This window comes from Diadema antillarum, unplaced genomic scaffold (genome assembly GCF_040938485.1).
Source record: "Diadema antillarum isolate AM-2024a unplaced genomic scaffold, OU_Dant_1.0 scf00000136, whole genome shotgun sequence".
NCBI classification, from domain to species: domain Eukaryota; kingdom Metazoa; phylum Echinodermata; class Echinoidea; order Diadematoida; family Diadematidae; genus Diadema; species Diadema antillarum.
In genome coordinates, this window is record NW_027271025.1 from 2042797 (window position 1) to 2063754 (window position 20958).

The 20958-nt window shown below is 37.9% G+C and overlaps 1 pseudogene; it reads right to left on the reverse strand.

Annotated features, from left to right (window-relative positions):
- Nucleotides 1–219: 219 nt before the first annotated feature.
- LOC139721003 (uncharacterized) overlaps nucleotides 220–20958 on the reverse strand; it is a 39939-nt pseudogene continuing 19200 nt past the window's right edge.

A 20958-nucleotide genomic window follows, 5' to 3' on the forward strand; every position in this document is an offset into this window, starting at 1 on the left:
CAGAGAAGAACGAAGAGGGAGCCTTCCGGTGCTGGGTCCCTGGATCCATCATCTCGTTTCCTGGACAAAGTTTCCCTACTCCACAGTATTCCCCCTCTCTCTCACATGCATCGATTTAGACATCAGCGTTTCATTCTTAATCCCTTCTCATCCGTCGCAGCGGACGACATACAGGAAGATCACAGAAATATAAGAGTAGTTCACATACATTTTTGTAGGTTAAAGTCCAGATGGTGAAAGCACTTTGGGTCATATGTCTTGGTCCTGAGCATCATTCACTCTTTCCCCGTGCAGCTTGTCATAATTTTTATCCTGGTGGAGCAAAGAGAGAAGGGATGTAGAAAGAAAGATTGTGAATTGGAAGCAGGAATGGGTGGGCAGATGTGCAAAGTGTTTTGTGTATGGATGTAGAAAAAAATTTTGTCGAGTCACATTACAAATCTGGAACATTTCTGAGTAATTCACATACTGTTGACCACACAGTCAAAGACAAATTGCAGCAATATTAAACAATATTTCTATATGTAATCCACAAATGCAGAACATTCTTTTTTTCTTGCTCAAAGGGTGTAATGATTCAATTTACACCAGAGAACTACTCTACTGAGAGTTTTGCTCTAAAGTAACATTATAACCACAATCATGATTATGATTATCACTAGAATATCCATTACAAATCTAATTACTTGTATATGATTTATTATCTTCCACAGTACCACAGTACTTTGTGAGGTACTTCATTAGGCATTTTGCGAGGTATTTGTTTTCATATTACAGAACACAGCATGAAATACTGCCGTATTTCACCGTACATGTGAATGGGCCTATATCAATATCTTTAAACAAAAGAGGTAAATAAACTTGATGCGACTGCATGCACATACTATGCATTAGACACATGGCATAAACATGCAGGATCCCGCTTGAAGAAATGATAAAGTGGCAAGAGTGGTACGAACTGAAAATCAAGTCTTACATCACTATTAGCTTCATCATCTCCAGGATTTTGTAAAACTGGATTCACCTGAGACAGAGACAGAGACAAGTAGCAGAATGGGAAGGAAGAAAAAGAGATAAAATATGACGGTCATGCATTTTGTTATAGAGTTAGTGGTGCTTGTCCTCATCTTCATGAGCAGAATAGAATTGATGGAGTAAATGATAATTGTAATATGACATAATAAATGAGTTCTTTGGGTGAAAATGTCTATGATTTGATCAATGATCATTAATGTGACATCGAATGCTAGAATGAATATTTGTTTTCTTTTATTTAATGATGCCTACGGTGTTCCAAGAAATTGACGGAACCTTCCAGGAAAAATACAATCTCTTGAAACAAAAGACGGTTTTATGTCAGATATACTGCATGTTTTCGGCAGCAAAATTTCATTGTCTCATGAAATCAGCAGAAGTATGGCGAGCTCAAAACAAGTGTTTAGAGTTATAAATGTAACTGCTTCATGAAATATGATATGATGAGTATCAATGTACAAGTATGATGAGTGACATCTGCAGTGACATAGTGAAATTTGATGAGCAAAAGCTAATTAAAGTGTATGCTACATGTTGGGCATATATACTGCATGTGAATACATTGTGTACATGAAACCATGTTAGCGACTAAGCAATGACGAATACAACATTTCAAATTTCAGTTACTTTTTCTTGCTCTATCTTTTAATTCATCATCTCTAATTTACATCATCATCACCGAATGAGTCCTCACTGCACAAAATCACCTGAGAATAAGAAAGGTATCAAACTCTGATCAACTTTCTGGAAAAACATTGACCTTCTGCGATAATATGGAGTTAATATCCTCTGTGCAAATGTATGACAAATGGCAATTCATCGACGTAATTAAGCAATGACCGTTCAGTCTTTACTTGTAGCCATGATTAAAAAAAGAGGAAGCCGTGATTAAACCCTGAATAATTGGTGCTTATCAATACATCGATGAACGTCAAGTTGTTAATCAGTTCAAGCAAAAACAATTTGATGCAAGATTTCATTCATTTGAATATCCTCTGTAGGTAGTTGACGATAGAGTCCTAATGAGGAATTTGAGGGTCTTTTTTTTTAATCTAACCTTGAGATAGCAGCAAATAACATCTCCATGCACAGTTCATCAAGAACAAAAAAAGAAATTAGTGAATGCTACAATCATTGTGTGCAATACACAGATGTGCAGAGGTGATTAGAAAAGGATGCATCAAAGACATTTATGAAAACTCAGACAAACCATTAAAATCATATCAGTGACTCATTTCCACAAAGCCCAATGTGCATGCTCTTGTATTTAGGACTTCTCTTACACAAGAATTAGAACAAACACTAGATTTAGTCTCTCGTTGTTGCTATTCATCAGGTTTTTCTCCCTTTCTTTTTGTCCCTGATCATGCCGCATTTATGATATTAGGGTTATGAACGGATAAAATATATGGATGAAGTTACCTTGACCATGGATGAATTGACTGATGTGTTAAACTCTGTCCTCCTGGTTTCAGTTTTTATCATGACAGTTTGCTTAACATAATTAATGATGCAATGCAAATCAAAACATAAAATGATAATAATAAGGTGTAGAATGCCAAGCAAATTTGGATTATTACACAGAGAAGGAATGCCAGATATTAAACTCACTAGTTTGATGTTTTCTTCATTATCATTTTCCTCTTTCCCATCACCGGCCTCTTCGTCCTCGCCTTCGTCATCCTCTTCTGGCGCTCCTTCTCCGATATCTGTTAAGGTAGCCACAATGGGGTAGAATAGAGAACTATCTCATGACAACAAATCAATGCTTGCAACTGCTTGACAAATTGCCCTGTATTTATGTGCGTAAATAAGCACTGAATTGATCAGTGTTTTAGTAGTAGCCACGATAAAAAAAAAAATCATGGGCGTACATGCTCGAGTACGTACACCCATGATTTTTTTTTCACGGCTACTACTAAAACACTGATCAATTCAGTGCTTATTTACGACGATGCATGGCAATTTGTCAATCAGTTGCAATGAGAACATCTCGAAGGAAGAATTTCATGAATTTGGAAAATCAATGCTTTCCTTTGATGAGAGTTAGCAGTAGAGGCCAAACTTCACAAACTAAGATGTTTTGCACCAAACCTTGAGCACATTAATCAGCAGACATCTGCTAGTGGAGTGAATATCACCACCGAGTGTAACAAAATTAAGACAGAGCTGGGTTTCAGCAAACAGTCAATAAATGTCAAAGGTTTTCCATGTTTTTGCAGCCATCTGCCAGTGAATGGTATTGGTTGGCTTGGTCTCCATCAAATTTTGTGCTGGTTTAAAACAGTCTCTCAGTGGTCTATGAGGGAAGGGGGTTTTGATAGAAAACTTGGCTATCCCTCAATGGTCTCACTAGTCTTTACGTGGTCTCTAAGCGATCTGTCAACAAATGCAACCTTTATGTGTTTTTGGTGATGCTGCTTTCCCCCAAAAATGTGATGGAGATGTCAGTGAGAGATCACGGAGAGTGTAGTGAATAACTAAAAGGAAAACACTAGACTCTTTATGTGCCATGGTGTAAACCCCCTGTATGCCACATAATTCTGAGACATCAATGTATTCATGCTTTGGGGAAACCTTCTTTCTTTTTCAAATCTATGTAACTTTTGATAGATTTTTGTTACTATGGACATGTAATGAGCTTTGCTTTGATGCAAACTGCGTGACAAATCTATGATTGTTTTTCTTTCAAATGACCAGTAGCTACATTATTGTAGAGCCATGACTTCTGCACACAAAATAGTGACAGAAACTTAGATTTTACTAGCAAATCCACTAGGGAACAGTGCTTGATAATCAATGTGAATCACCACATAAAATGCAAGCTACATGTAACAGGATTGGAATCGCGAGAAACATTTTCAACACACTGAGGCATTTAGCGATTTATCGATCTGTTTGGGCGGGTTTGTGCGTTTGAGCAGAATATGAGAACTTGGCACGCCTTCGACTGAGTCGGGTGTGCAAACATGGCACATAAAGAGTTGAATGCTGTTGTGAAGCTAGCCAAGGTATCATCTGGACACGGTACTCCGCATGATAGAATCTTGCTTGCCAAGTTTTGGTCACTCAGTGGTCACTCAACAATCTCCATTTCATGGTAAGGGGCTCCTACAAAACATTTTGCTCATTGTAAGTCAAGTGGAAACATGTTTTATAAATACGAAATGAGGGATGACACTCTTTCCAAGCATTAAAATCTCACCATTGGGATTCGGCATCTGGACTTGAGCATCTCCACCGTTCTCTGCATTTTCTCCATTTCCTATATTGTTATCAGCACCTTGCATGCCAAAGTTCCTGGAAGGAGAGCATGAAGGTGGTGGGTATGTAATTTCAGTCAATGAATTGTTTGTAAAACAGCAGTTAATCATTCATTTATTTAGTAATGCAGTGCAGAATAATGTATCACCTAGACTTTTCCATGAATCAAAATACCTGCCACTGTCAACGAAACTTTATTGTGTGGGTACAAAGCATACCATACATGACATTGGCAAGTTTTTCAAAGAATGAATATTATCATATTCAAGCTGCACATAGATATATTATGACTAGAAGAACAAGGGAGATTCATATATCAAAGACAATGATACGATATAATAAAGATAACTAGCAGATTCCAACCTAATTCTTCTTTGATAAGAATGGTGCAAAACACAAGGCCTAAGATTTATCACATGTGCAAGTTGCTTCAGCAATCACTGAAAAACACTGCCAGAAACAAGGCACGGACAACCAAGGAATCCCTACTGCATGTCCGCTTTAAGGTTTTCGAAATGGCATGTATCAATTGCCCAGAATTACAAACCTATCAATCAAACCAGAAGAGATTGTAATGTGCAGAATATCTCTGTCTATAAAAGACATTTCAACAGTTTCAAATACACCTAATGCAGCACAACAGCAGAGATTGCCCAGTTTTGGTACCAAATATGGAAGCAAAGAAATCTATCCTGTCAATGATGATTTGAATGAGAAAGAGAGAAAGGAAAAAATTAAGGGAAAAAGTGACATCTAAAATCAGTCATGAATTCTCACCTGCCTTCTCCCTGCTGGTTTCCTCTGTTTTCACCTTCTTGCTGTAATCTGAACTGAGCAACCTTGAGTGAAAAAAAAAAGTGCAGGAAAGAAAACACGGACAGTGAAACACAAGAAATAAAGACAGACAGAGGATAATCAAGATAGGAGGGTCAAAGAAGGAGCCCAAAATAATTTCATAATGTCATAATCAAAAAAAAAAATATGATCAAACTAATAAATATCAGCACAAGTACCACTTCTGGTACTAGTGTTCCTTCTCCAATTGTGCTTAAACAGGTTATTTAATGTAAACATGATTTATCAAAAAAAAGAAGTACATATTATGTTATACATGTTCACTCCTATTTCACAACATTTGCTGATACAATATTTAAATGAAGCCTAAAGAAATATATTTTTCATAGGTGACGGGTAAACAAACACCCAGTCACAATGAATAACAAAATGTACTGCACACAGTGTGCCTAAGGCTTTGGTTAGAGGATTTAAATCCTCCTGGTATAAAATGCCAGCAAGTAATATTTGTTTGTGGCCATCATTCGATTTTCTTCTCCTTACCTGTTCTTCCTTGTGCATTCTCTCTTGCTCCTGTATCTGCCTTTCCACGTCGTTTGCTATAAACATTCCTCCATCTGATAGGAAAATAAGAAATGCAGTGATCAGAAAATCACTAATTAACAGGTTTGTTAATCAATCAATCACAAGCATGCACACAGTTTCTACCGGAGGCAATAGGCCTACAACACAACATTAGACTCTTGTTCATATCCTCATTCACTTGATACAGTAGGTCATGTCACAGTTATCAAGGAGTGACAAAGTCATGGAAGGACTCTTTGGTATGTCAAACCAAGTATTAATTAAGCTCCTTTGCATTTTTTTTTTTTTTTTTTGGGGGGTATATTTCATTCTTTTGCTAGACAGTCACATACATGTACAGCACAGAGCCATTTTACTGTTGCCACAAGAAGTGGAAACACAGTCGACCTTGGGTACGTCAGAAAATTGGTTACGTCGAAGAAAAATTCTACATGGCTGAATATAAATATTTGTTGATTGTATTGTGCAAGTCAAAGGATTTTTTTCTGGTCCATTTGGATTCGACCTCCACTCAATGCAAATATCTTTACATGGCAAATATCTTCCCAGGGTGACAATTTTTTTTTCTTTGCATTCAAAATTGATTTAGGAGGCTTTGAGTACATGCCATCTGAAATACGAGGTCCTCTCACCTACTATTAGTGGAAAATTCTCACCTACTATTAGTGGAAAATTGAGCAAAGAAAATGGAATTCCATTGGGATTCAAACCCAAAACCTCCAGATGCTAGCCCGGTGCTCTACCGTCTGAGCTATAGAAAGCCCTAGTTCAGTGTTCGTCCAAGAATCCCTAAATTATCGATGCTCGAATGGTCAGAAGCTATAGCAGTGTGTTTGTGCGTGACACACACGTACACACTTGAACCTGGCATAAACCCGAAGGATAATTCAACTTGTGGATAAATGCGAGGGATCATCGAAGTGATGCAGCTTTTTGGGTATGTAACAAACGAAAGCAGAAAAACTGACTAGAATGAATATCATTTATCAGTGGAAAATTGAGCAAAGAAAATGGGATTCCATCAGGATTCAATTAACATAATTATGGATATAATTATGTTAATTAATTGGAAGCAAGTATCTAGTAAGTACTTTAGTGTCTATTTTTAAATTTCTGCACCACCTGAGATGACAGGGCATATCAATGTGCATGCAAACTTACAATAGGAATCGTTGCATTTTATACCGTAAAAGTGGAAATTTCGGGGTGTAGATATTGTTAGCCATGTCGTGCAACCAGAAAGTAACCAGAAAATAAAAGCATGCAAATATTTTTGCTCGCCGTATGTCCCAGTAATTGATGTCTTGAGTCTGCCGAATTAAAACAGGCAAAATACATCTCACCCAACCGAGTGCAAAAATTATGTGCACGAAACTATCCACTTTTAGAGCATCTAGTGTTTTCGGTCACCTTGAGGTTGATCAAACTGGTTGGCCCCTCCCATCTCCTCGTCCTGTTTCCTCCTCTCCTCTTCATCAATGGAATCTCTGTCCGCCTCCTGTCCCGCATCTCCATCATCAGCATCACCACCATGGGCGTCGCCGTTGCCGCCGTTCCGGCCCCGCCCGGCGACGTCGACGTCAAATGCATGTTGGCCCCGTATCCGCCTCAGCTCCTCTTCCTCCGCCTGCCGCTCCTGCGCCATCCTCCGGGCCTCAATCTCCTCCAGCTGCCTCCCCTCCCCTGCGCCCTCCTCCTCGTCCTCCTCTTCCCGCTGGTCCTGCTCCTGGTCTCGACGCTGTTCCTGCTCTATCCTCCTCTGCTCCTGCTCCTCCTGGTTGCGCTGCATCTGCTCGGCAAAGTTCTGTCCGTCCTCCCCGTCCCGCCCCTGCAGATGGTCATCTGGCCTCTGCGGCTGGAGACCCTCGATCTGGCCATACCTCATGTCCCTCCTGTAGAATAATCATTCATGTGAACAAACCCACCCATACTATGAATCTCAAACTCGTGTGCACCTGTATCAAATCTACTATATATCTCATTGATATTTAGCATGACAGTAAGAATATTCACACGTGATCTGTCCAGACCTCATACACAAGGAATACTCATCAATTTCTACAAACATCAGTCTGAGTTATTGGCCACCGCCCCCTCCAACTTGGTTCCAAGTATATTTTGGCAAAATCCTGAATACACTTGAAGCAGCAAAGTCTTCATAACATTTCTGTCTTGTTTTGTTCACACCTGTCTCTCTCATAAAATGCTCTGTGATCAAAAAAAAAAAACATTATGATTTTCAATTTGGACAAATATCATTACTTTACTGACCTCTCACCTATGTTATAATTTGCAAAATAAACTGTTAATAAGACAGGCCTTATTCTAAGGGTAGGACACTACTATTTCCATTCACCATTACTTCGAGTTTCTCCAAAGGAAAAAGTTCACTTTTTGAGGAATAATTTCATTTCAATATTCAGCTTGAGCTTTGGCTATGTCTTTGCAGAATGCAAATGTTATGACAAGAAGCTCATTCAGAATGACACTCCTGTCTTCACTTCTTCACATCTGACATCTTTCTTGTCCATCAGACATGACAATGTAATTAACCTTTCCCTTGTGCCATGTTTTCTAAAAAGCTAGAATGTCTTTTTGAGGACTCTATCCTTAAAACGGAAACATTTCTTTAGACTTTGTGCCAATAACTTTGACAGTCTGGTCATACATGGCGCCAAAACAAGGGCCTTTGAACATCTAAGTTGTTAAGCAACATATATGATGCTAACTCCCCATCACATTTCATCCTGCAGTACTCGATCTACTTGCCTGGTTGATACCTTATCACTTCTGCAATTGCCGATTAATTGTTATTTCTTTGTGTCATCTCAACCTCAACTACACTGCACACTTTAATATCTTCTTTGTACAGCAGTGTCACTCAAGCAGGCATTCATTCGGTCATACTACACAAAAAATATGTGTATCTACGGATTATCTACAGATTATCATTATCATCAGCATCAGCATCATCAGCATTGTCGTCATCATCATCATCATCATCATCACCATCATCATCACCACCACAATCATATCTGTGTATCAGTGCTGGTTTTACAGCATGAGAACAAACTTACCTCATTCCCTGGCCTTGGGGTCTGATATTTACATGTAGAGGCTTATCATTTTGCATTTGACCAAGGCGATCCTGGAGGACAAATCAAGATAATAAACAAAACGTATCATATACGATCAAGTGAAATCATGCATACGAGCTGCGCTAGACAGGAAACTCATTCTGCCACCTCTCGTCAGTCAGTCACTGTCTCTAAACATGCACCCTGTATGTAGATTTTGACCAATATGGTGTACTTCGACCAGTGCAAATACATTGTATATTGTACATGCTGATCTAGCACTCCTGTAAACGTAGCACTCCTTACAGCTAAGACATGTACCCAAATTCAACTCTGAATGTGGGCATAGTAGTAAATGAAGCATGCAGAAACATTGGAACATTGCCCCTCTTTGTATGTTGATACAAACTTTGAAATTATCAGTCACATTTCACAAGAATGCACTGAACTAAAAAACTGTTCAAACTGAGCGCCTCTCCTCAATCTCCACATTGTGGTTTGTAAAAGATGAATAATGATATCATCGCAGTTAGTCACATGATCTCTTCATACTCTGGCCCTCACATGCCTGTAGGGAGAGTTCTGCAAACCTACCTGTAAGTGGCGCTGTTGCCTTTCCGCTTCCTGGCGGCGCTCCTCCAGGGCCTTCCTGTACCTCTCATTGGCCGCTCTGTCTGCCTCTGATTCCTCCTCCTCGTGATCTCCCTGATTCTGCTGTTGCCATGGTAACACAGGAAGATACAAGGATGTATTTATGTCAGTATGGGGTAGGACAAACATGTGCTTCTAAAGGAAAAATAATGCATTCATTTACATAATTATGAAATCTCTTTGCAATACTGTTTAATGAATTACAGGCCCAATGACTATTCAAGATGATGATTGTTTTATGTGTTTGGCTGTCTCCCACACGATCACTTGTTATATTTCTGTGTCACTTATCTGCAGCAGTTTCCAAGCTGCTCACCCCAGTCATCTTAATTTTTCATCTTTTCTTTCTATATGTGACCGTGCATCACAAAACTAACAAAAAGCTGCACGCCCTGATTTTACGTGGTGACTCAAAATAAGTGAAGTGAGTCAACCTATCTTGGGTTTTATATATTTTCTGAAACAGCAATCATTTGTCTACATAATTCTTAAGTTTGGGATCACAAAACTAATGGGAATATTGTGTTTTTAGCAGTTTTTCTAGAAGACCTTTTTTCCCTTTTAGAATAGAGTGATTAGGTACATGTATGTCATACAGGCCCCTCTTCATTTCTTAAAAATCCTTTACACACTCTTCACTTGTTACTCTAATACCTTTTGAGAGGTTGATGCTAAAGCTTTGAAAGTTGGTATTAGTCATGCCTAGAATTTAATAGAGCACGCTCAATTTCAGCTTAATCTGATAATCCCTTCATTGTTGCTTCTACAGTGTTTTGCATCCTTTTCTCCCCCCCCCCCCCCCCCCCCCCCCCCGATCATTGCACAGCTACAACGGCTTGGTATAAAGATTAAGTGCTTCAATAGACCCTGTACTTCGAATACTCTTTTCTCAGTACACACATACCCAGAATGTGGCTTTCTTTCAAATATTTAGATAGGTTAGAGAGTCCATTTGAATTGAGCTACACAGTACATCACTTTCAAGCTTGAAGTCTGCTCTATCAAAATCTGCCTTTAAAAATTCATGCCTGGTGACTTTTTGTTGATTTTGTGATGCAGGGTCACATGTATTGGATTCAACAGCTTTTCATCTTTTACTAGATAAACAGATTCAACAGCTTTTCCAGTTTTTATTACAATACATATAGATTAAAAACCTTTCCCATTTTTAATATAAATGCTGATTCGATAGCTTTTCCTATTCTATTACAAGCATACAGCTTTTCAGCTTTTCTTCTGTCCACCACAGCACAGTCTCCTCAAAAAATATAGAAACTTTCTCCTCTTTAAGTCTGCTTTCTTTTCTTTTTTTAAACTCAAACAAGATCTTGTTAAGAAATCATCTTGCAGATTGACCACAAACCACTAGTAATAATTTAATAGCATCATCCAAGACCATAAGCCGATGATCACATGGTACAAATACCTCATGGCCCTGGTAGTCTACCGCCCTCTGTTCCACATCTTCCCCATGGTCTGTGTATTGCCTGCTGACCCTGATTAGAAACCATGACACATAAACGAGGTAAGACATTAGCCGCATTAACACACATCCTGGAGTAATTGCAACTGATACGCTAAGACCCTATTCCACCATCATATCACTTTCACTCAAGTCTCTTCCTGACGTCATTATCTCTCGCTTCGTTTCACGTGCATCATTAAGAATTTCACATCTTCATGCACTTCTCTCTCTTATCTCCATGATTTTCCAACCTTCTTCTTCCCAATCTCCTCTATCCTTTCTAGTTCACCTTTCTCCTTCCACCTTCTTCTGAACCATTTACCTGTTCTCACTCTATTCTTCCTTTCAATACAACTGTCCCTGTCTTCTATTCTCAAATCTTCCCTCTCCATTGGTGTAATCCAACTTCCACCTCACCGCTGCCCACTGACTGTCACTACTAGCCTTCCTTACACTCTCCCTATGCCCCTTTCCTCCTCAACTCTCCTCCTTTCTATGGTCTTCTTTCCCCAAACAGCATTCCTCTTGAGGACTGAACATACACATGGTGTTACTGCAACTCTCTCTTCCTCATTTACATCACCATGTAAACTTTCAAACAAGACATCAAATCTCAAATTTCACTCATTAAACCCTTTATGTGTCAATGAGTCAAATGAGCACAAATTTCACACAAAAACCTATGGACAGGAAACTAGAGCAGCACGCAGAGGGTTAAAACGTATTCCCCCCATCCCTTTTACCCCTCACCTGGCCGTTCTCACTGCTGCTCTCCTGGTTAGGGTTCTCCTTGTCGCCCCCTGCCCTGTCCATCGCTGCGTCCCCCTCCTGTTGCTTCGGCTCCGGTTGATCTTCGTCCTTGTGTTTCACCATCAAGTGATTAAAAAAAAAGTGGGTCAATGGCTCACAGTGAAAACAAGTTCTGTCAATGTGTTGATAGGCATCTTATGCCCCCTTTCCCTCCCCTCCCATTAAAAAAAATAAATAAAATGGTTCTTTCCACTATATTTGCTATTGTGAATTGATGGTATAAACATCTGTCTTTCCTTTTTGCCTATGAAACACATTTTTTAGTTCCTGACCATAATTACCAGGCATTATATTAGACACATAAGACCTTCATGTCCAGATTTCACTTTCAAATGGAGAGTACTATTCTGTGATCATTCCACTGACCATCTCATCACTGAATCAAATTCTCTAAAAAGATATTGGACTATCCCAATCTCAGGATGTACGTTGTACCTGCTGATTCTTCTGCTGTGTGTCTTGAGGTTGGTACTTGTCCTGTTGCTGGTAGCCACGCCTGTTGTAAGGGTATTGCTGCTGTTGTTGCTGTGGCATCTGATCCTGTTGCTGTTGCTGCTGCTGTTGCTGCTGCTGCTACAAGGTACACACAGCATTGAAATACACCAACATTGATGTTTATAAGTACTGAAATAGACACATCATCAGCATGCTTAACAAGCCTACTGAAATCAAAATTACGAGCTACTCAGTACTCTGCCTACTGCCAATTATAGGATGACTAAGACATATAATCTGTTACTTTTTTTCCTACACAAACCTACTACAGAATAAAACGATGACTAAAAAAAGAAAACACCCCAAATCAAATTACTTTGTCATCAGCTGCTGCATCGTAATGAAGGGATTATCCTTTTTCTTTTTTATATAAGCACATATTTTGAACAGATAATATCTACATTCATATCTCAAGCAATCTCTTTTTTTGTGTGTGTGTCTCTCATTTTATCCGTCTTGCAATGGACTGTAAATTGTGTGATATGAAACAATGTGAGTACTGCAAAACCTGATATATTCGCGGCATGAATTTTTCGCGAATTGGAACCGACGGCCTTTTTTGCGGCATGAAATTTTGCGAACTGTAGACAAGAACTTTCACGTGCATCTTAATTTCGCGAATCTTGGCGCTCGCGAAATTCGCGAAATTAAAATGCACGCGAAAATTCCCCGTTTTACAGTAACTTGCATATGGCCTTTTTTACGATCAGTGGTGTAACTTTTGTACTCGGAGGGTCAAAATTTCAAACAAAATATTTTTTCATTATTCTGTTTGATTCCTATTTGAAAGTATTCAAATTTTTGAAAAAATAACATTTCAGACCTTAAAGCTGAAGGGTTATTGGTGTAATTTAAGGAAAACCCTGGCACCTGAAGTAAATTTAAGCAAAATTTTGCTTTCATGAATTGCACCATATTGACAAAACTCTGTAGTCAAACTTAACCATGCAAAGTTTATATGGTTAACAACAATATATAGTTTGTGAATCAAAACTATTTGGGGGTTGAATATAAAGTGAATTAAAAAAAAATACATGAGATTTATAAATTTTTGCTGAAAAATACCAATTGACATGTAATTTTTAAGATTTTAACTATTTATTAGAGGGCAGGCCAGATCAAACTCTTACTATAACAAGTCTTTAAGAAGGGTTACCTTCCTATGTAGGTTAAATGAAATTCCAATCATTTCTTTAAAACTTGGATTTTTCACACATGGATGTTTCGGAGGTGACAGTTAACATATTAGAATGTTTCGGAGGTGACATTAATATTAATACTCACTTATTTTGAGAATAAGTGACAATAACACAAAAACTTCTTCTTTATATCAATGTTTTTAATAATTATAACTCGAGAACAAGAAATTAACTCCTGTTTCAAGCAGATAAACCACACAGAACAAGTGTTTTTTTACACTTCATTAATTAGCATGGGTACCGGTAGTTTGCCTTCCATTTGGATGAAGGATGTAAGCTAAATATTGTAATCTGAAGAAACATGGCATTCCATTTTCTACCTTAACTTGAGATGAGGGTGTGAGATCATTTTAGTAATGTTTCTTTGCTCTCTGAACATTTTATTCCACAACACCAGGGAAGAATCACTTCGTTTCGGAGGTGACATTCAATGTTTACATTGTGTTAAAATATTAATTTACAGTAAGAATATGATGGACATAAGCTAGATATTGTATACCAGAAGAAACATGGCATTCCATTTTCTACCTTAAATTGAAATGAGGGTGTAAGATCATTTCAGTAATGTTTCTTTACTCTCAGAATATTTTATTCCACAACACCAGGGAAGAATAACTTTGTTTCGGAGGTGACATTCAATGTTAACATTGTGTTCATGTATTCATATAGTATGTCCCCCCCAAAAAAAATTACAATTAGACTTGTGCATTGATAGCACCCAATATGATTAAATCAACTAAATTCTACTTTGGGGTCTTAAATTATAACATCTTAGCTCTATTTTGCAGAAAGCCCCAGTCAATCTGGTTAAGTGATCTCAGAGAAATGTGGATTGTTATAAAGGATGTCAGGAGTCTGATTCTTCCAAGTTCAGCACTTGGATGCTCTTGGAACTGCATATTAATGTGTAAACACATGCAGAACTTGGAGGGAAGGGATTCCTCACATGCTCTACAAAAATCCTCAATTCTCTTTGAGGGGTTTGAATGGGGTTTTCTGTAAGGCGTGGGCAATGAGTTATAGTTTCAATCCCTTACATTGTATTTTAGATTGATTCACTATCTTTAAAGTTATTGTTGCGGAGGGTACCACTGTAATTTTTTGGCGGGGACATACAGTATGAATACCAAAAGCAAAAATTCTTATTTGACTTGTGTACGTTTTTGTTTGCACATAGTTTTATAAATAGATTAATTCAAGGATGTTCATGAATTCTTCATCATCCTTGATAGCCACCATACAAATGTTATAATACTGGTGAAAGGTGTTTGGTTCATCTGGGATAAATTTTCTATACACCAGATTCATTTAAACTGTTGACATTACTAAAATATATTTTACATATCATTTTGAATTGATTGAAAATTACCTGCAAATCATGCATATTTAACAGCCACTTTTGAGAGTAAAAAGTATATGATAAGAAAAAACATTTTATTGTTTTTGAGGTGACACAACACAGAGACAACCCAACTTATCAGGTGTTAACTATTTAGTGAACATTCATGTCTTTCTTCATGGCTTTAATTTTCAAATATAAGCTCTTTCTTTCAGTTCTTACTTGTTATTTTGTTTGGTTATTCTCTTTCATGATAATGGATACCAGCTCATATTTTGTTTGAGATTGTAATTCATACTAATCTTTAACAGGTTTTTACAGTTTGGTTAAGACAACAGTTTGTGTTTCCCAGCTGAAGAGAGCAGCATAATGCTTTTCTGTGAACTTGAGGGGAAAATTTGTTTTTGTTCAGTAATTTTCCCCATCAACTTCACAGAAGGTCCCGGACACAAACTGGTCTCAAATAAACCTAAAAGGGACCGAAACTGGAAAAGGACAAGTTAACCTCAATAGACATGAGGGTTGAGTAAATATAGCAATATTAGTAAAACACATCGGTGAGAGTTTGAGGAAAGTTAGGCAATCCGTTCCAGAGTTATGGATTTTTAAAGTTTCTGCTCAGTCAAAGCTGAATGAGAAGACTTCTATAGCTTGTGATGTCACATGTGTACAAGGATATAGAGAAAGTATCAAGAAAATTCAACATTCTGTATTTTCACTTTTCTTGCATAACAAAACACATGACTTCTCTCTTTTGGACGGCAGGGTGAATAATATTGCCCTAAAATACATCAGAAGCAAGTTGAAGAAATGTGCACTTTTTTCTAAAAGTAAAGTTTTGTGAAATTCACTTATATTTTCCTTATATCGTTGTATGCATGTGACATCATACACTGTCGTAGTCTTCTCATCCTGCAGTGATTGCGCAGATACTTAAAAAACCCATAACTTTTGAATGGATTGTCCAATTTCCCCCAAACTTTCAATGATATGTTTTACTGTTGAACATTTGCATTCACTCAATCCACATGTATATGAAAGTGGACTTGTCCTTTAAGAAACCATTTTCTTTTCCTTGAAATTCCAGTATTTAAAGCCAAATTCTAAGATAAAACATAATAACAAAACAAGGTAAACACCTCATCAAAAGTACTGAAATAGAACTACAAATCTTGTTTGTTTGTTTTTTATCTTTCCCTTTCCAGTCCTTGGGACTTGTTCCTCTGTTCACTTTAGTTGTCACATAACTTCAATAATCTTAAAAAATACAATGTCATAAACAGTTTGGTTCAACTCGGAAAATGTAATAATTATTGTCATATTAACAAAAAATCACATAATTTTGTTTATGATTACCACATTGTACATGGAAAAACAACAACTATGAATTCAAGAACAAGTTGTGCACCAGCTATAGGCATGTGGCCTTTTTGTGGAGTTTGATTATTTGATGATTTTTTTTTACATTCTTTTTTTTTTTAAGATTGTGGACTAGGGCATGCATGAACTGCCACATGTATTACTTTGGTATCTAGGGAATCCTGGTGAGCTATGTATACAAAAGTCACTTCTGTTGTGATGATTTTGTAGATCTATTAAATGTATTAGAAAATATTAATAGATAGTGAAAAGGAACTGAAGTCTTGCCTTTCACTATCACACAACAATATGGTGTTAACAGACAATGTCACCTCCGAAACACAGGAAAAAGCAACCTACATGGAAAGCTGTGATTGGTAAATCTTCACAACTAAATTGCTTGTTGGAAATCAAGCTTCTAAGATGAAAGCATCTATATGTTTACTTAACTAAAGCAGGAGAAATGATCTTGATTACAATATTATATATACAACAGATGGGTGTATTTTGTGCATTCTCATTGTTAAAAAAAAGTGTAAAAATGTAAATTTGCCCTAAAACGTACAGTCTAGTAATAAAAAAAAGAGTGAGAGTGTGGTAGTTGATTTCTCCACTTTGAGACTTATGTTACTAAAATAAATGAAACCATTGGTGTACATGATATGGTTTCTCCTCAACAGAAATGAACAAAAAATCTTGTTAACAGTGTTTTGTCACCTCCGAAACAGTAATTTTTAGTTTTTATTGAATCTTTATTAATCCCTAGAAAATTCTCACTTCCTGTTGCCATATTACTATTGTCATCCAAAAGAGATTCCTGTCAATTGGACAGAATCAAACAAAATTGCTTTGTCTTCGAGAAATTATCAAATATAATATGCCTGTTGTTTCGGAGGTGACAAGTGTTTCGGAGGTGACAAGTGTTAACGGAAAATTGTAAATTGCTCCGTAATGAAAACAACAGGCTATATTTCTACTACCTTCCTTCAGAGATAATGTGAGGGGATATGTTACATTTTTGCAAATGTAATGTATAACTGATGTCAAGAATAAAAAAATTAAATACATAAATCTGTTGTCTCGGAGGTGACAGAAATGTTAACGGAAAAGTTACATAAATTTATAAACGCTCACCAAAAAATGATAAGTCATTTGAATTTAATAATCTTTGGATCAAAGTTAAGTCAGATTGATTACTATTCTGTTTTGATGGAAATTAGCAAAGTTGAATTTTATAATTGTGAACAAGAGCTAACTCAAAAGAGGGGTTAATTGTTAACGGAAAATGTCACCTCCGAAACATAAAGTTTGGACAATTTCAGTATTTAAAGAAGACAAAGCAGAACCTGGTAAACATAATAGTTCTTAAAGTTGGATACCTGTCTATCACAACAGCAACAAAAATAATGAAAAGGAATAAACAATTTAATATGCTAGCTCAAACAAAAATACTATGTCAGAGTGAGTACACCAAAAGTGTTGGATTTCAAGCATGTAAGTGCCCGCCACATCTGAAAGAAAAAGAGAGGAAAGTTCATTAAGGTACCCAAGGTAGACACTGTGGGTGGTAAGTTTATGAGAAAAAATAATGCATATCTGTCAGTGTATAAGAAAGTTATACACCAATTAGTGCCAATACTGCATTTTACACCACTGATTGTAAAAATGGCCATATATGACTCTCTGAAAATCTACTTGCATATGGGCTTCTTATAAAGAAATATTATCAAACATTCTTGCTTCTTGTAGTTTATGTGAAGCGAAATAAGACACCCTTTAACATCTGTGCTCAGAAATTCCTGACCAAAAATTGACTTACCACTTTAATAGACTGCTACAATCTAATCACTGAGGTACAATCTTTCCTAGGATCATTCCTGCAAGGTCCACTAAGCCAAATTGGTGTTGGTAGTTTTCAGTCATCTTTGACAACAGTGCTTTGCCTTGCTGGTTTCACAATATCAACAGTTCATCAGAATCTACACAATCAATCACTGGCAGAACAATATTGAGGCTCTAGACAATACCGAGACTAGAATTAGGATGTAGTTTAATACAAGGATTCATAGCTCATTCATATCTCCTAAATTGTGAGCCTGAGGTTTGCCAAGATTGCTCACCCCAACAGGTTGCCCGTTCTGATAATATCTCTGGGACAGGAGCTCCTTCTGTCTGCGACTGTCAAAAACCTGTTGTTGTTGTTGTTGTTGCTGTTGCTGCAACTGTTGTTGCTGGTTATCAAATTGTTGCTGCCCGCGGAAGCCAACCGGCACTCTCTGTTGCTGCTGAAGTTGTTTCTGTTGCTCAAGCAGCGCCTGTTGCTGTTGTTGCTGCAACTGGTTTTGTTGGTTGAAGCCAGCATTGCGCACATACTGTTGTTGGCCCACATACTGTTGTCCAAATTGGTCCCTCCTTCCATAGCGGTCTGAAATATGAGTAGGATTACAGGAGAAGAATGATGTCAATGAACTGCAGTGCTGGTAATAACAAATACCGTATATAGGTGAATCTTGATCAGGCTCAGATCATGGACTTCTAAGCAAAAGTTTTACATGGAATGTCTCATGGAAGTATTATAGAATGGGTAGCGAGAATCCTGCGATCTCATTGGTCGAGAGCTATGTGTTGATTTTGTACTGGCCGCATGCTGAGTTACAGTGGTAAACATGTTATCGCGCACTTGTAGCAAGAGTACGCGCACTTGTAACAAAGGTTTGCTCACTAAGCAAGCGTTCGCGCACTCAGTACGAGACACCTATTGGCTAAAAAAATCATGCATTAATTAGTTTTTTTACTGGATGCATGGTTCTGAAGAAAAGCCATGCATCCAGTAAAAACTGATGCATGATTTTCGGGCTTTCGTCTATGGCAAGCCAAAAGGAAATGCATCCAGTAAATTTGTCATCAGGTAACATGATAGAAAAATGGGTTTTTGGCAAGAAAATTACCCATTCTATAACACAGATGATGCACATGTCTTTTCGTGCGTCAGGCGGAATATAGTGTGCATGCGGTAACTATCGAATTTAGCCTAAACCCAAAAGGCAAAGCCGAGTGGGTTAAGCATTTCATAGTTACCTTATGCACACAATTCTGACTGACGCACTCAGACCTGTGCGTCATTTGTATACTGAAACCTCAACACATCATTTGAGTCTGTACATGTGACCCTGCATCACAAAACCAACAAAAAGTCACCAGACATGGATTTTTAGCAAAGGGCAGATTCTGAAAGAGCACTATCTCAGCTTTAAAATGATCGCAATTCAGATGAACTCTCCTAACCTATCTAAATACTGGAAAGAAAGCACACACTCTGGAAAAACTGTGAACTGAGAAAACAGGCTCGGAAGTACAGGGTCTATTCAAGCACTTAATCTCTACCAAAGCCGCGCTAGCTGTGCGATGAATGCGACAAAAAAGAAGAAGATGTAAACCACCGGTGCAACAACAATGAAGGGATTATCAGATTAAGCTGAAATTGAGCATGCTACTAGTATATATGAACACATTCTGTTCATGACAAATGCCAACTTTCAAAGCAGAAGCATTATCCTCTAAAAAATTATGAGTTTGAAAGTGAAGAGTGCGCAAAGGATTTTTAAGAAATGAAAAGGAGCCTCTATTAAAGACATACCTGATCATACTACCCTACAAATAAAGAGCTGTAGAAAAACTGCTGAAATCACACTTTCCCATTCATTTTACGATCCCACACTTACGAATAATGTAGATGAAGAAAAGTTCTTTCAGAAAATATGAAAAACTCAAGACTGACTTGGTTGACCAATGTCACCTTTTTCTTTGAGTCCACACATAAAATCAAGAGGTGCAACTTTTTGTTGGTTTTGTGATGTACTGTCACACTTTAGTACCGGTATAAAGGCAAGGGGGGGGGGGGGGGTGTTTCCATATATTTCATCTTTTACCATCTTTGTTTCCTAAGTAATGTACACAGGAAAACAGTCATTCCAAGATTCCTGACAAAAACTAACTGAATATAGATGTACACATAACAGCATTCCATATTATACTGGAGGAGAATCACGGGCATGAACAAAGAAGCAAGGCCACTCAAAATGATTGGTGCAGAGTCATCAAACATATTAATCAACACTACACACATTGTAACTTTGAATACAGTAGTAGAGACAAAGGTTAGCCTGAACAGTGTGTACACTCTTTTGACACTTCTGATTAACCCACTGAGGATGAGTCCCGAGTATACTTGGGCAGGTGTCTGTGGGAAATGCGTGTTGCAGCAAAATCAGCTCGTACTCGATGGGTTAAAGTATTCTCTGTCTGCTGTATTCCTGTCACTTACACCTTCTTCCCTTAACCCGTTGAGGACGGACTGAATTTGCTACAACACACATTTCCCATAGACACCTGCCCGAGTATACTCGGGACTCGTCCTCAACGGGTTAACCTGTTGAAGATGAACTGATATTGCTATAATACATGTTTTCCACCTAGACAACTGTCCGAGTATAATGGGGCCTAGCCTTCAACAGCTTAATGCATAACCACACCAGTTACCCAACTTAAATGAGGTTTTAAGTGCCACAGATTCAATCTTTTTCCCTCTATTAATTCTCTTCACAATGGCTTGCATAGCTCTATTTGTGCATCCTGCAGCTTGGGTTTATAATCTGTGAGGTGGTCATGAGCCCTTTCACTATTGTTGTCTGCCGTAATTAACCCTGGCTGGACAGTGGGCAGTCCACACAATAGACTCTCGCCCACATCAAGCACATGGTCTAACAATACATGCCATGATTCAACAGCCTGTTCCATGAATGGGAAGTGTTAAGCTTACTATGTAGCAGTACTCCTCAGGGCTTCTTGATAGCAGTGACTTATTCACAAAGCACTGACCAGATT